General features: G+C 42.2%; 1 pseudogene; it reads right to left on the minus strand.

Moving 5' to 3' along the window:
- Window positions 1-13092: 13092 nt before the first annotated feature.
- LOC128973077 (2-oxoglutarate receptor 1-like) lies at window positions 13093-14101 on the minus strand (annotated as a pseudogene).
- Between the last annotated feature and the right edge of the window lie 1497 nt (window positions 14102-15598).

Below are 15598 nucleotides of genomic sequence, written 5' to 3' on the forward strand. Positions count from 1 at the left end.
CAATGTGTTAAAGGATATTAAAAATGCAATACCCTGCATGTTCAGGCTGTTTGGTGTCAAGCCAATTATTTTAGTCACTACTCTGCATTTTGCCAACCTACAAATCTCCTGCTGCCTATTGGCATAATTGATGGTCTGTTGGAACTGGAGGAAGGAACTGCTACCCAGGCTTTTGCATCACATTTTGTACATCATATTCTAAGGAGGCATAAACTGGTGCGTTTCCATTGGCTTTGGAGCCAAGTCAATCCACCCCAACAGAGTATTAATACATTGGTTTTCGTGGTACAGTCTCTGCAACATGACAAGTGCAACAATCCCTCTCTGAGGGATTATCTTGGTGCACGTGATGCTTGTCTCTCCTGAAATCCTCCATCCCATTTAAAGGGGATTTGCCCTGCATTGCAAGAGGTGGGGTAGACAGAAACTCCTCAGGACATGCAGTCCATCTGCTGCCGTATACAGGGACATATACTTGGCAGTCCCAGTAGACATTTTTCCAACCTCTTCTAAAATCTTCTGTCCACCAAACTTCTGTTCTGCTTCCCTGTGCCCACAGGAGGTGTGGACTCAAGTCTGACAACTTCCCAATCCAGTCATAGTCATAAGCATTCTGCTTTTTTGGGTGTAAGTCACATGTGTGAAAGTTACGGTCATCTTTCTTCCAGTGGTGTTTCCCCTAGAGTGAACAAGCTATTCCCACAAACTTCTCTTCTCTGGTTTTGCTTTTTTGAACCTCTGTTCTGCTCCCTGTCCAGCATGTCCCCCTCCTTCTTGAAGCGCAGTGTCAGACCAGACATGCCACCCCAGGAGACATGTTACTAAAGCAGAAATGTTACTCATCCTGCCTGGCAGGCTGTGCTTCTGTTTCTATGTCCCATTCTGCTGTTTGCCCTTTTCACTACAGCACAACGCATTTGACTGATGTTGAGCCTGTGACCTGCGCAGCCCTTCGATTCTTTACTGCAGTACTGCTGCCTAAGCAGAGAGTCCAGATTTGTGAAGCTGTGACTACTTTCCTCCAAACATAAATTGTGCGTTTGTCCTCATTGTATTGCATCCTGGCTTTTTTCAGACCATTTCTCCAATTTCTGTAAATTGCTTTGAATCTAATGCTGTCTGCCAGCATGCCAGCAGTCCCCTCACTTGTCATCTGCATGCTTAGAGGGTATACTTTCTAGTCCATTGCCCAATTCACTAGTGAATATAATAAGGGTGAGCTCACTGCATAATCTGGATTTTATGGAAAATTTTGTCATGCTAAACATCCTAGAGCTGGGCCTTGCCCTTCTCTCATAAAAATGCCATCAGTATTATCTGTGCCTGGAGAACCAGCTTTTGTGGACACCTGAGAAAGAAAGCAAAATACCAAGTTTCATGTCTCATGTCCCACTCCAAAGCATTTTAAAGAAAAAAAACATCCCATCCCAAGAAAGGAGATGGATTATGCTGGACCATCCTGATGGATGATGCAGGAACCTTCTCCGTCCATCACTGGCTCCCTTGTTTTCTGTCTAAGACTGACTGGCCACCTGGATTGATAGCTTGCATGTTAGCTACTTGGTTTCTATCAACATTTTTTTAAAGATTCAAGTCATTCACATGGAACATTTCAGCAATTTGAAGGGGAGAATAATTCTGTCAGAAATGTTTTGATTAGCTGAAACCAGCATGTCTGATTTTTTCTTAAATAAACCAGGTACAGAGAAGTCAGTCCTAATTCAGTGAGCAAATGGATCTCTCTTGCATTGTGCAGGGCCATTTTTCCTAAATCTCTCCCTCAGTGGTTGGCCTACACAGATAATCCTCAGCACTAACTTGGCAGCAGAGGGATTCAGCTGAAGTCTGCAGCACAGCTGATCTCTGTGTCTGTCCAGATCCCTCTGTAAAGCCTTCTTCCCCTCAAGTAGATTAACACTCCCGCTTGCCTGCTAATTTACTCAGGGTGCACTTGATCCCCTCACCCAAATCATTACTATAGATATTAAAAAGAAGTGGCCCAAATACTGAGCCCTGGGGAACACCACTTGTGACCACCTGCCAACTGGATTTAATTCAATTCACCACCACTCTTTGAGCCCTGCCTCCCAGACAGTTTTTCACCCAATGAAGCATGTGCAAGCCATGAGCAGCCAGTTTCTTCAGGAAGATGCTGTGTGAAGTAGTGTCAGTGACTTTAGTAAAGTCCAGGGAAGCATCATCTTCAGCCTATGCCTCATCAAGCTGGTGACCTTGTTATAGAAGGAGATCAGAGGAGTCAAGCAGGACCTGCCTTTCATGAACTCATGCTGTCTGGGCCTGATCAACTGGTTCTCCTGTATGTGCTGTGGGATGGCACTCAAGATGATCTGCTTCATAACCTTCCCCAGTACCAGAATCAGGCTGACAGACCTGTAGTTCTCTAGATTCTCTTTCTCACCCTTCTTGTAGATGGATGACACATTACTAGCTGTGATCAGTCCATTGGTACCTCCCCAGCTAGCCAGGACTGCTGATACATGATGAAAAGTGACTTGATGAGCCAACTCCCACAGTACCTTTAGAGGGATCCCATTTGGCCCTACAGACTTGTGTGTGTCTAAGTGGTGCAGCACATCACTAACCATTTCCCCTTTGATTATGAAGGCTTCATTCTGCTCCCCATCCCTGCCTTCCAGCTCAGCAATTGAGAACAATTGCTCTTACTATTAAAGACTGAGGCAAAGAAGGTATTAAGTACCTCAGCCTTTTCCTCAGCTTTTGTCATTGTTTCCCCCACATCCAATAGAGGATGGAGATTCTCCTTAGCCCTCTTTTTTTTTTTTTTTTTTGCTAATGTATTTATATAATCATTTTTAATTGTCTTTTATGGCAGTAGTCAGATTAAGTTATAGCTGAGCTTTGGCACTTCTAATTTTCTTCTTGCATACCCTCACAACATCCTTATAGTCTTTCTGTCACCTGGCCCTTCTTCAAAAGTTTATAAACTCTTTTTTGACCTGAATTCCAGGCAAAGCACTCTGTTCAGCCAGGTCAGTCTAGGACAGCTCACTTCTGCAACTTTTAGATTTTCTTCTTGAAAAGTGCCCAGCCTTTCTAGATTCCTTTGTCCTTCAGGACTGCATCTGTCAACCAACCTCCTAAACAGGCCAAAATGTGTCCTCCAGAAGTCCAAGACAGCAGTTCTGCTGACCACCCCCTCCACGCTTCTCTGAGAATGCTGTCAATAAATTGTATATCAGAAAGGGCTATACAAGTAACAGGAAGACGAGTTCACCAGTGATATAGTTTACTCTTTCTTTGAAGATCTTGTTTGAAAGCTGCTTTGAGTGGCATTTCACCCTCTACTACCTCCAGTGCCTCTATTTCATCTGCCTGGGAGCAGAAAGTTTTAGGGTGGAAACTTGTGCCAGTGAGATGATTCATTTCATGGACCTCAGAAAGACAGCAATGAGGAGGACTTACTGTACAGTTGAAGCTAGGTGTGTGGTTTAAGCTCTTTTAAATCAATGGAACAGCTTTCAATTTCTCCAAAGGCCTCAAAAATGAATAAGTAAGAGGGTCCCAGAATAAAGGTCATCTCTCTATATTTCAATATCTTTAGTTCATGCAAGGAAAGGGAATTTTTGTATAAAATGTAAAAAGGTAATATAAACTGCTCCCCTAAGGCAACTACTTAGTGAAAGAGCACAGCTGCCGAGATCCATCTGTTCCTTACCAAATCCAGCTTCTTAATTCCCTGCAAGAGAGTTTTTCTACTTTTCACCTGCTGTAACAGACTTTTGTGTAATAATAACAACTTTCTTCAATAAATATTACTTTTTTTTCAAGGTGATGAAGGCAGGAGATTTTTGCATGAGATAGAATCATAGAATTGTTTTGGTTGGAAAAGACCTCTAAGATCATTGAATCCAACTGTCAGCCTAACACGACCATGGCCATGAAACCATGTCCTGAAGTGCCTCGCCCACACATTTCTTGAACATCTAACATCTATATCACTTGAAGTAGTTCTTGCAGTTATCACATCAAGGACAGGTAGATGAAGTATTGATAACCACAGGGCAGAGAAGTCTACTTGAAGTAGTCTAGTAGACACCAAATGCAGCACCACGCCAAATTCCAGGCACCTCTCCTTAGCCCATGCCAGCCTCCAGTAGAGCTATCTTTCACATCTCACAGTTCAAGTCAGATTTAGAATATATAATTTAACTTCATTTGGCATGGCTGTATTTCAGCATAAATGCTTCTTCACTCCCAGTATTGTGCTGTGAAGATCTGTTTGCAACGAATCCTTCTCTGGGCACATCTCCTATTTAGCCTTTGATGTGACAGCTGTGGAGACGACTGCCTGTAGTGCCGTAGTGCTCTGTCTCAGGTAGTTTCATCAACTTACTTGATTGGAGAGAGAGACGCTGCAACCCACAAGACTGTGTGGGACCTGTAGGTGGAACTAATCCAGAACAGAGGGGCAACTTTCTTTAAAAAGCCCACATCTGTTTCAGGAGGAGACAAGAAAGATAGTGCAGTGCTTGTGATAGCAAACATTGCCATGCCTGTCTTCCATAGTACTGCCTTTAATTACCCTAGTTATGGGAGGTGTCCCAGCTGCAGTAACGCCTCTGAGAGCTCTGTTTCTTTGATAGGCCTTCTTTGATTCCTACTTCTGTCAGCATAAACAAGTTGCATTTAAGAAGATCAAGTCCTTGCTTAGCATTCAAAAATGGCATTTAGCTCACACAGATGATTTCAGGGTCTTAGGCCATCTTTGTAGATCTGGGACTAAATTAGAAAATAAACTCTGAATTGCGTTGGCATCCCTAGCACCAGGCTTGTTGAATCAATGTGAAAGCTTGCTTTGGAGAAGTCAAGTATGTGGTGAGAAAATCTTTTCCCAGTGCCCTTAACTGCAATGCATGGAGCTCCCTGAGACAGTCACGCTCACCTGGAAAAGAATCTCTTCTTACCTATGGCCATACTATAGCAAAGTTTGGATAAACCTGAGTTTCAGCAGTGGACAGTGGCCAATAATAAAAGAGAGAGAAATTTATATCCTGGGTTTGCTGGGACTGAATCCTAGAGCAGCCATGATCTGAAGGCCATTAGCAGGCCAGCTGACCTGAGCTGGCTTAGAGGGGTATCCCATACCATAAATGTCACACTCGGTATAAAGGGGGAATTTTGCTAAGGATACAAGAGGATCTTGTTTGGGCTCCTCTTCCTCATTCTGCTGGGTCAGCTTGCTGTGCATTTGCTGGGCTGAGTATTGCTTTACGTTGGTATTAGTTTTGCTGTCCCATTAAATCTGTTTTCAGCTCAACCCGTATGCCTCCTCTCCTTTTCCCAATCCCTCTTCTCTGCTGGGGAGGGGTCATCAGGTAATGGAGCAACTGCTATAGTTTAGTCCCAGATACAGGCTAAATGTAGGTAATATACCATTTGGTGTTACTGGCTAAACAGTCAGAAGGGGGTGAATTCACTGTTGCCCTGAAGTAGATAAACTTCAGTTCCCTATATTTATCCATTCTGTTTGATATGCTTAATTGGCTCCCATCACTCTTTGTAAGATAACAACTGTAGGGGCAAGATTAGCTGTGTTGGATTTATTATTTCAATGTTTAAAATCACATAGCCACTCTAGCTGCATTTGTTTTACAATTACAAACCAGAGGTTGTCTTTTTTAAGAGAAATTTAGAACAATGCTCCCACCTTGCTTTCGCAGATGATATAAACATAATTTCGTTCTTCCTTTTCTGGCTCTCTGCTGCTTCTCCAGCACAGAACCTCCTTTTCTAAATCAGACGATCATACACTTTTCCAGGGTGATCTTTTTACTGGAAATGTTTTGTCTGCCCTCTAGTGGGAATTTGAATTATAGCACCTGCAGAGCCCCGCTGCTCGAGTGTGGGAGGCTGGAGACACTTGGTCACAGCCTGGAATTACTGCAGGACCTGTCTTCAGGCTGTTTCCAACAAGCACGATGCACCATTGCTGTCTTTCCCCTCCTTCAGAGAGATTCAGGTTTGCATTTTGGGAGGAAGGATGTGAGCTATGTTTGCTAGGATTTTTTTTTCTGGAAGAGGGACAAATTTATATTTTTATTGTTTTTTGTTGGCCAAATATTTAGCTCTTGGAAGTAAGCACAGCTGTATTATTCATGCTGAGTCAAAGGGAGGATGGAAATTTAGAAGATGTATAATAAAACTACATCAATTCCATTTTCCCTTCTGCCAGAAGAAGTGCTGACATCAGTATCTGATAGCATAACATAGGCTGCTATATCTGAATTAGGGTGTGCTGGGAGGGGCTGGCCCCAGCTCTGAGATGTGTTAGCTGAACCCCTGTGCTCTCCCATTGTCAGCAATATACATAGTGAGCAGTAGCACTCTGCTCCTTGAGTGAAGGCAACTTGCTAGTTACAGAATCTTTGCACCCCATGGAGAGCAGCCTTGGGGGCACTCCCAAAGAAAGTGTCTAATAGCTCCATCATCTGCAGGTCCAGACATCACTTTGTACAGTGGCTGACACCATGAAAGTCCTTGAAAATTAGAGGAGAGATACTGGAATGTCACAGAGTATTTTTGTGCTACTACCAAAATACCTTGTCATGGATCCACCAACAAAATACAGATTCTGCCAGAAGCATGGGGATTTTCATGAGAGTACCCTGGGATACTGCCAAGTAGCTTATGCCAGATGGGGGCAAAACACAACCACAAAGGTTTTAGCAGAACTGTTAGAAGGGACAGAATTCATTTCCTAATGATTCTTCCAGAAAGATGATGGGTCTGGAGCAACAGGCTGGATGCAGTGAAGGGAGAGGGAAGGGCCAAGTAACCTGGTATCAGGCTTGCTAGTTTGGGTAGCAGGAAGTGTGCTGGAAATGCAACTGTATTTGGTGAAAATGCATGAAGGAAAATGTCTCCAGGAACTATGATTTGCTTTATTAGTATTCAGTATGCTGCTGTCTGTGAACAAAGTTGTATTTCTTCTTTGCCTTCTTTCACTATTTTACAAAGTAAAAGAAAATCCATAAAATAATTTGGAAAGAAAAAAAAAATTCTTTCCCCTTCAAAAAGACATAGAATGCTCAGAACTTTGTTTTCCTTGTAAGAGTGAAGAGCATCACCATACTATATCTTCCAGGCAACTGTTTACTTTTGGCTGAGAAATCAGTGATATCAACCATTCTGGGGAGCAAGGAAATTAGGGAGAGATCTTAAAATATATACCACCTTTTAATTAAAATGCTTTTTGAAGTTCTAGCAATGATGAATTGAATATACTCGGCATTACATTTGCCTGCAGCAGCCTTGAGAAATCATTTCCCCCCTGTACGCTTTAAAAAACAAAAAGGGCATCTGAGCTTTAAATTTTGTTTTGAAAGACACTTAGCTCTTTGTTTGCCAACTTCACTTTTTCTCCTTTTAGTCACCAAACTATAGCTCTGACTAAAAGCAGAATTTTTTTTTTCTTCTTCTGCTTTAGGAAGTATCCAGCTTGCTCAGCTCTCCATTGCAGCACACAGCAGGCCTACAGCATCAAGTCAGCAAGACATCTTAGTCAAAAGTACTGCTCTTTTCCAGTCCCTATTCAGGGTAAACTTTTTATTTTTCTTCTCCTAGACTTACTTGTATGCCCTTTATATTGAAGTGGCATCACCTTGCCACCATTGGATGCTTCTATTGTCACACAACTTAAGGGAGCTTTAAGGGAACACACAAAGTATTTTCCTCTACATCTCATTTTCTGCTTGCAGGGAAAGGCAAATACAGTTTGGAGCTGGCAGAAGCTGAAAAGCAGTATTTTCATTTGTGGTTTGCTGCTTTAATATTTAGGTTCACTCAACCTGTGTTTGCAGAGTAGAAAATATTAACAGATGGAGGCAGTCATTCAAAGTTTATTCTGCTCACTTAGCCTTATCAGCAAAATGACAGCATCTATCTGAGGTCTAAATGACACAGTGGTGAGCCTGGCACTGTGCTCTACTTCATGTGTGGATCACTACCATACAGTTACATTGTACAGCTAATGCAACTGCATCCCAACTGTGCATACCATTACAACAGGATTAAATTGCAGCCTTGTCTTCCATCAATAGCTGACACAGACCTTGTAAGAGTAGACCATTCTCAAGCTATTTTTGCCTTTCTCTCTGCTAGCTGTTTACCAAGCTATTTGTTTTGATGCTGCATGAAGTCTGCTTCACACTCTCTTCTTAGGTGTTCAGTATGACATGAAGTTGCTTGAAAGATAGGTAGATACAGCTGAATTCTGATGGATTTTGCAAAGCTTATTTTATGCAGACTATTACAATTGGTATTTTTGCTCTCTGGGAAGTTTTAGCACGAGGAGGGCCGTTTGCTTTCACATGATTTGAGGAGAAAAAGAGGGGGAAAAAGTGCTGATTCCCTCCCCAGACAAGGGTAGAAAATAGCTCTGCTGCAATCTCTAACAGTATGTGAGTCACTATGAAGAATAAGGTTCCACATGCCTACAAAAGCAGTCAGCAATTATGAAATTTCATCTTTAGTATCATCTGAGCTGACATCCCCCAAGAGGTTTACCTTGCAAAGTTATTATCTTGGTCCCTCTGTGGTCCCAGGTAGAGAGCAGCTTTCTGGTAAGTACTGGAGTTGACATGACTGTCTTTGCAGACAAACCTGCTAGAGACTTTTGACAGAAGTCTGCTTACTGGAGTGTAACTATGCCGTGAATTAGCCTGCAACAGTGCAGTAATTTATGTAGCTCTGCTGTCACACTGTGTACAGAGCTTGGAAAGTGACTCCCATTTACTGCAGTTGAAGCACTTATCCTTGTTTCAGCAGTAAACTTAACAACTGCCAAAAATAGAAGCTATCGAGATGTCACCCTTCACAGTAAGCAAAAGGAATGAGTCACATTAGATGATGATCTCTCAGTCCTGCTGAGCACCTGAGCAGTCCTCCAAGCTTTTAAAAATGCCTGCATTGAAGGCTGAGCTTTTCTCCTTTTCTAGAGTCAGTCATGCTAGTGGAAGAGGTGAATGCCCTTCTCCTGGAAGTTCTTGCCCCACCAGCAAACTACAGCTTCTGGGAGCATTCCTGAATCTACTTTTACACTGTAAAATCAGCTAGTTTAGCCTAAAGGAGGAGGAAGCAAGAAAGTAGCCCTTTTCCAGGCCACTGAAGCTGCAGAACTGTCACTCTTCCTGTTATAGGTAGAAAGCCTTGACCACTTCCATTTCACACTTTTTACCTTTAGCTGCTCCATTTTATATTGTATGTGTAGTTGTGTATTGAAGAGCTTCTGCTCATGTGTGATAAGCTCGACTTGGGCATGAGAAGGAAGAGCTTCTGAGAACAAGAATTAAGAATGCTCTGAAAAAGGAAAAAAGATAATTTTTAATCCACTTCTTCAGATGTATATGTGTAAGTCGCAGATGCATCCTGTGCTTTTACCTATGTGGAAGAGGAAGAAAATTTGTGCAGTATATTGGTACCTTTTGCACGCTTTGGGGAGCTGGGAAATTACAAACCTATGTCAAAAAGATTTATTCATGTGAATGTTCTTGTGTATTTTTGTAGCTCATGGATTTGAATCAACCATGTGTATGTGAAACTGGGTAGCTTGGCTATTATTGATCACCATCTAGTGGCAACTTTAAAATTCACACTTTGACTTTTCCCAGATGCTTAGAGATGGCTGTAACTGCTGCCAAGAAAGAGCTAGCCCAGAATTGCAAGCTCCATTTAGAATCTCTCCTCAAAAGAGACAAAATGGAAAAACAAATTTGGTGCTAGGAGGTTCCCTTCATGTGTTAGCCCCCAATGCTTTTGTTTGTCTCTTTGCAGCTTTTAAAGCACCTTTTTTCCACATGCTTAGACATGGCTGTAACTGCTGCCAGGAAAGAGCTAGCCCAGAATTGCAAGCTCCATTTAGACTCTCTCCTCAAAAGAGACCAAATGGGAAAAGAAATTTGGTGGTAAGAGGTTCCCTTCATGTCTTAGCCCCCAATATTGGCTTTTGTTTGTCTCTGTGCGACTTGTAAAGCACCTTTTTTCCACATGCTTGGACATGGCTATAACTGCTGCCAGGAAAGAGCTAGCCCAGAACTGCAGGTCCATTTAGATTCTCTCCTCACAAGAGACCAAATGCGAAAAGAAATTTGGTGCTAGGAGGTTCCCTTCATGTGTCAGCCACCAATGCTATTGATTGTCTCTGTGTGGCTTGTAAACCACCTTTTTTCCACATGCTTAGACATGGCTGTAACTGCTGCCAGAAAAGAGCTAGCCCAGAATTGCAAGCTCCATTTAGACTCTCTCCTCAAAAGAGACCAAATGGGAAAAGAAATTTGGTGCTAGGAGGTTCCTTTCACATGTTAGCCCCCAATGCTTTGCTTTGTCTCTGTGCGGCTTGTAAAGCACCTTTTTTCCACATGCTTAGGCAAGGCTATAACTACTGCCAGGAAAGAGCTAGGCCAGAATTACAAGCTCCATTTAGACTCTCTCCTCAAAAGAGACCAAATGGGAAAAGAAATTTGGTGCTAGGAGGTTCCCTTCTGGTGTTAGCCCCCAATATTGGCTTTTATTTGTCTCTGTGCGGCTTGTAAACCACCTTTTTTCCACATGCTTAGACATGGCTGTAACTGCTGCCAGGAAAGAGCTAGCCCAGAATTGCAAACTCTATTTAGACTCTCTCCTCAAAAGAGACCAAATGGGAAAAGAAATTTGGTGCTAGGAGGTTCCCTTCATGTCTTAGCCCCCAATATTGGCTCTTCTTTGTATCTGTGCGACTTGTAAAGCACCTTTTTTCCACATGCTTGGACATGGCTATAACTGCTGCCAGGAAAGAGCTAGCCCAGAACTGCAAGGTCCTTTTAGATTCTCTCCTCAAAAGAGACCAAATGGGAGAAGAAATTTGGTGCTAGGAGGTTCCCTTCATGTGTCAGCCACCAATGCTATTGATTGTCTCTGTGCGGCTTGTAAAGCACCTTTTTTCCACATGCTTAGAAATGGCTGAAACTGCTGCCAGGAAAGAGCTAGCCCAGAACTGCAAGCTCCATTTACACGCCCTCCTCAAAAGAGACCAAATGGGAAAAGAAATTTGGTGCTAGGAGGTTCTTTTCATATGTTAGCCCCCAATGCTTTTCTTTGTCTCTGTGCGACTTGTAAAGCACCTTTTTTCCACATGCTTGCACATGGCTATAACTGCTGCCAGGAAAGAGCTAGGCCCAGAACTGCAAGGTCCATTTAGATTCTCTCCTCAAAAGAGACAAAATGGGAAAAGAAATTTGGTGCTAGGAGGTTCCCTTCATGTGTTAGCCCCCAATGCTTTTCTTTGTCTCTGTGCGGCTTGTAAAGCACCTTTTTTCCACATGCTTAGGCAGGGCTATAACTGCTGCCAGGAAAGAGCTAGGCCAGAATTACAAGCTCCATTTAGACTCTCTCCTCAAAAGAGAGCAAATGGGAAAAGAAATTTGGTGCTAGGAGGTTCCCTAGGTCGGAAGCGAATGAAGCTGTATTATACAAGCAAATCTACAATCTATAATGAAATGCAATGAACATGTACAAATATACTCTATTCACAACATTTGCAAATATGTACAATTAACAGAAAAACACAACAAAGCCCCCTGGCCCGCAGAGGGGCCCTGCTTCTTTCCCTCTCTGCCTTCCCCATACCCCCCTGGCAGAAGGAAGAAATTTGGTGTTAGGAGGTTCCCTTCTGGTGTTAGCCCCCAATATTGGCTTTTCTTTGTCTCTGTGTGGCTTGTAAAGCACCTTTTTTCCACATGCTTAGACATGGCTGTAACTGCTGCCAGGAAAGAGCTAGCCCAGAATTGCAAGCTCCATTTAGACTTTCTCCTCAAAAGAGACCAAATGGGAAAAGAAATTTGGTGCTAGGAGGTTCCCTAGGTCGGAAGCGAATGAAGCTGTATTATACAAGCAAAACTACAATCTATAATGAAATGCAATGAATATGTACAAATATACACTGTTCACAACATTTGCAAATATGTACAATTAACAGAAAAACACAACAAAGCCCCCTGGCCCCCAGAGGGGCCCTGCTTCTTTCCCTCTCTGCCTTCCCCATACCCTCCTGGCAGAAGGAAGAAAGACAAGAAGCAAAGAGATTGTTAGAAACTTAGCTCTTCAAGGTCAGTATGCCAGTATGTTATCTGCAGAAGAGAAACACAGACAGAAAAACTGAGAGACTGCCCGGACTCTGTTTTGAGTACTAACACTTAAACATCCCTTAAACCCTTCCATCTCTCCAATGGTAGTGTTTAGAATAATCATTATTTTGCTTCCTTACACCCAATTGTGATTTACTTACATTCTTTTACCTTTCTGCTCGAACTCTGTGAGAAAAAAAAATTAAAAGCACAGCCTTAAAACTACCATATATATATATATATATATATGTATATATATATATATATATATAAAACACTTCTTGTATATAGATGTGTGTGTGTGTGTATACATGTGCATATATATATATGTGTGTGTGTGTGTGTGTGTGTATGCCCACATAATCTTGTATTTACCATGTATGTCCTACTCTGGTACTCCTCATCCTCCCCTAGGCCAGCTCTGAGGTTTTGTCATTCAGTTTTCACTGCTATATACTGAAGTTCATCAGGTCCATCTCATTCGAAGGGGCTTTCTAAACATGCAGCTCAGTGGTTTCAGCAACTATGACAATTTCTGCTCCATTTTGCTGGTGCTGTAACAAAGAAAGCACTACATCAGTGACAACACTGAAATCAATGGAAGTTGTTCTCATGTCCAGACTAGGCTCTCCATGTTTCTATAATCAATCGCAAAGCCCAGAGTAACAGAATTCTGCATTTCCCAAATGTCTTTGGAAGCAGTCTGTTTGGGTGGTTTTAATTTCACCTTCAGGGTGGTTTACAATCTTTTCTTTTCACTCCTCTTTCTTTGCTTGCTAAGAGAGGAATATATAAACCTGCTCCCAAGACAGCTTTTTGACAAGTGCTCTGCTTCAGGGAGAGGGTGAAGCTAAATGCAATTCTAGCTACCATATCTACACACCTGCTTTTGCAGGAGCATACAGAACCAAATCTATCCTGGGTGTGCTGGGATTTTCTTGAAGGGATTCCTTCACAGCTTTAATGTGATTTCTGACTTGAGCATTTAATTGTCATTCCCAGGCTGCTGGACATATTTGCTCCACTTACACCCTGAAAGAGAGAGCATGGCCTGCTGGAAGTTACCTCTGATTATGACATAAAGCAGGAGGCTGCCACATGTGTTTAGGGCAGCCAGCAGCCGAAAGATGATACAGGCAGAGTGGATTTGCTTTTCCATGTGACAGCTGACTGGACAAAATTGTAGTTCAACACGAACCACCACAACACATGGAGTGGAAGGAAGCACACACAGAAGACTACCAAGAGGGCAACAGTGAGTCTGTGAGCCTTTTGTTTGTAGCAAGCCCATTTAGCCAAGATGTAAATAATGAGCATGTAGCACAGAGTCACTGTTAGCAAGGGTAAAAAGGCAGTCAGGCCAGTCATCAGCCAGTTATACCACCTGATGGTGCTCAGGTTTTTTTGTGACTCTTCTGAGGAGATCAAGAAGTTGATGGGGCTGCCAGCTGCCAGTGAGATCATCCAAATGGCTATGCAAGCAACTGCAGACCATAGATTCCTCTAACTGCAGACCATAGATTCCTCTGGATGTGGAAGAACTTCATAGGGTGGGCAATCACCATATACTGGAAGGCACTGAAGCAGGTGAGGAAGAGGATGCTGCTGTACAAGTTGAGGTGGAAGCTGAAGAGGCTGAACTTGAACGTGAAATCACCAAAGATCCAGTGCTCCCCATTGGCGTAGCAATGTATCAGGAAGGGAAGGCTGGAGAGGTAAAGCAGATCTGTGAGTGCCAGGTTCAGCATAATTATGGTGCTGCTCTTCCAAGGCTTCATCTTGAAGCTATAAACACAAATTGCAATGACTTTTCCTGGGAAGCCCACCAGGAAGATGATGCTGTACATAATGGGGAGATACAAAGTCTTCAGACTGACATCAACATCAGTGCAGTTGGGAAAATCACCTTCAGTGTCTTTCCAGGTGGTAGGGTTGGCTAAGATGTCATTTGTTGTGTTCATGTTTTTCCTTAGTGCTTAAGGAGGAGAGATATGTTTAGTGCTCATCGACTGACAAGACCTTCTCTTAGGTCTTTAAAAATAATTACTAATCAAGTAATTCCTTTCAGCTTCCCATCCACATTGAAGTGATTTTACTGAATAAGGAAAGGCCTTGCTGCTTTGACAAGAAATGATCCTGATCTAGAGACCTTTTATCATATTTATATAGAGATAGATAGATAGGTAGATAGATAGATAGATAGATAGATAGATAGATAGATAGATAGATAGATAGATAGACAGATAGACAGACAGACAGACAGGTAGAATTTTCTTTAAAAATACATCCTGTCAGGAAAAAGTCTGCAGAGGCACAATGAAGCTGTAATGTAAGGTATTCTCAGCCCCACAGTGTGTGGCACATATATAATGTCCATTTTCTGCTCTGACCAGGAGCCAAGTGGAGCAGAAGGACAGACTAGTCATGCTGTACTACTGAGGAATGCCCTGACCATAAGTGCCCCATAAAAGCTATTTGCAGCCTTGTTAATTAAGTAAGAAACACAGTGGATGTTGAAATGTTTTCATATTCTTTTTGATATTGGAGCTGATCAACATTTTTCTCCCTGCTCCTTGGAAACAACCAATAGAGGAATATTTTGCTCTTTTAGTTCATTTGCAGGCCTGAAGCTGCAAAGAAATGGGTTGGTTTTAGGCTTCTCATTAGCTCCCATGTGAATTTCTATCCCTGTAAACTTTTTAAATGATGTTTTGCTTTGACATTAGTTTTAGATAGAAGCTTGCTGTAATGTCAGAATAAACTCATCCAGCTTTGCAAAGCAGCCATTTGCAAGATACAGTATGGGACTTAGGCAGGATTCAAGGGATGTAAAGATAGCCCAGTACACAGCTTCTACAACAGAAAACATAGGGCCACAGAAGCACGTGGCACATAACTGCTAATAGGGCATCCAGTAAGTGCATTTGTGTGAGTCCCTTTTTTCTTCTAAAGTAAAGTAAATGTTTAGATTAAAAAAAAAAAAAAAAAGGCTTAGCACAAATACCTAGCATATTTTTTTTCAGAGGAATGCAACATCTTAAGGATTATGCCCATCCTCAAATTGTGGTGGCCTGGGTCTGTTAAAATGGATTCTACTGAATCACCGTTTCTATTTCTTGTTCCACTCTGAATTTTCTTGATGTAGCTTCTACACACACTCACTTGTGAGATTCTCACAGAGATGGGTTAAAGCATTTGAATTCAAATTTGTGTAGAACATTTGGTTCAGACATACTTAAAGCACTTTGAAAACTGAAGCTGGAGCTTGAAAAGACATGTGCCAAATGCTGGCATTTGTTTTTAAACAGCAAAACAACTTAAAACCTCATCTCATGACTGGGGATGGTGCAGAGGATGGTTTGGGTAAATCCAGTGGCACTAATTCAGGTAAGAAGTAATGCAGCTATACTGTCCTCCCCAAGCAAGCTTGAAGCCTCTGGTATGGCTAATGGTTAACC

Source organism: Indicator indicator, chromosome 1 (genome assembly GCF_027791375.1).
Source record: "Indicator indicator isolate 239-I01 chromosome 1, UM_Iind_1.1, whole genome shotgun sequence".
Lineage (NCBI taxonomy): Eukaryota > Metazoa > Chordata > Aves > Piciformes > Indicatoridae > Indicator > Indicator indicator.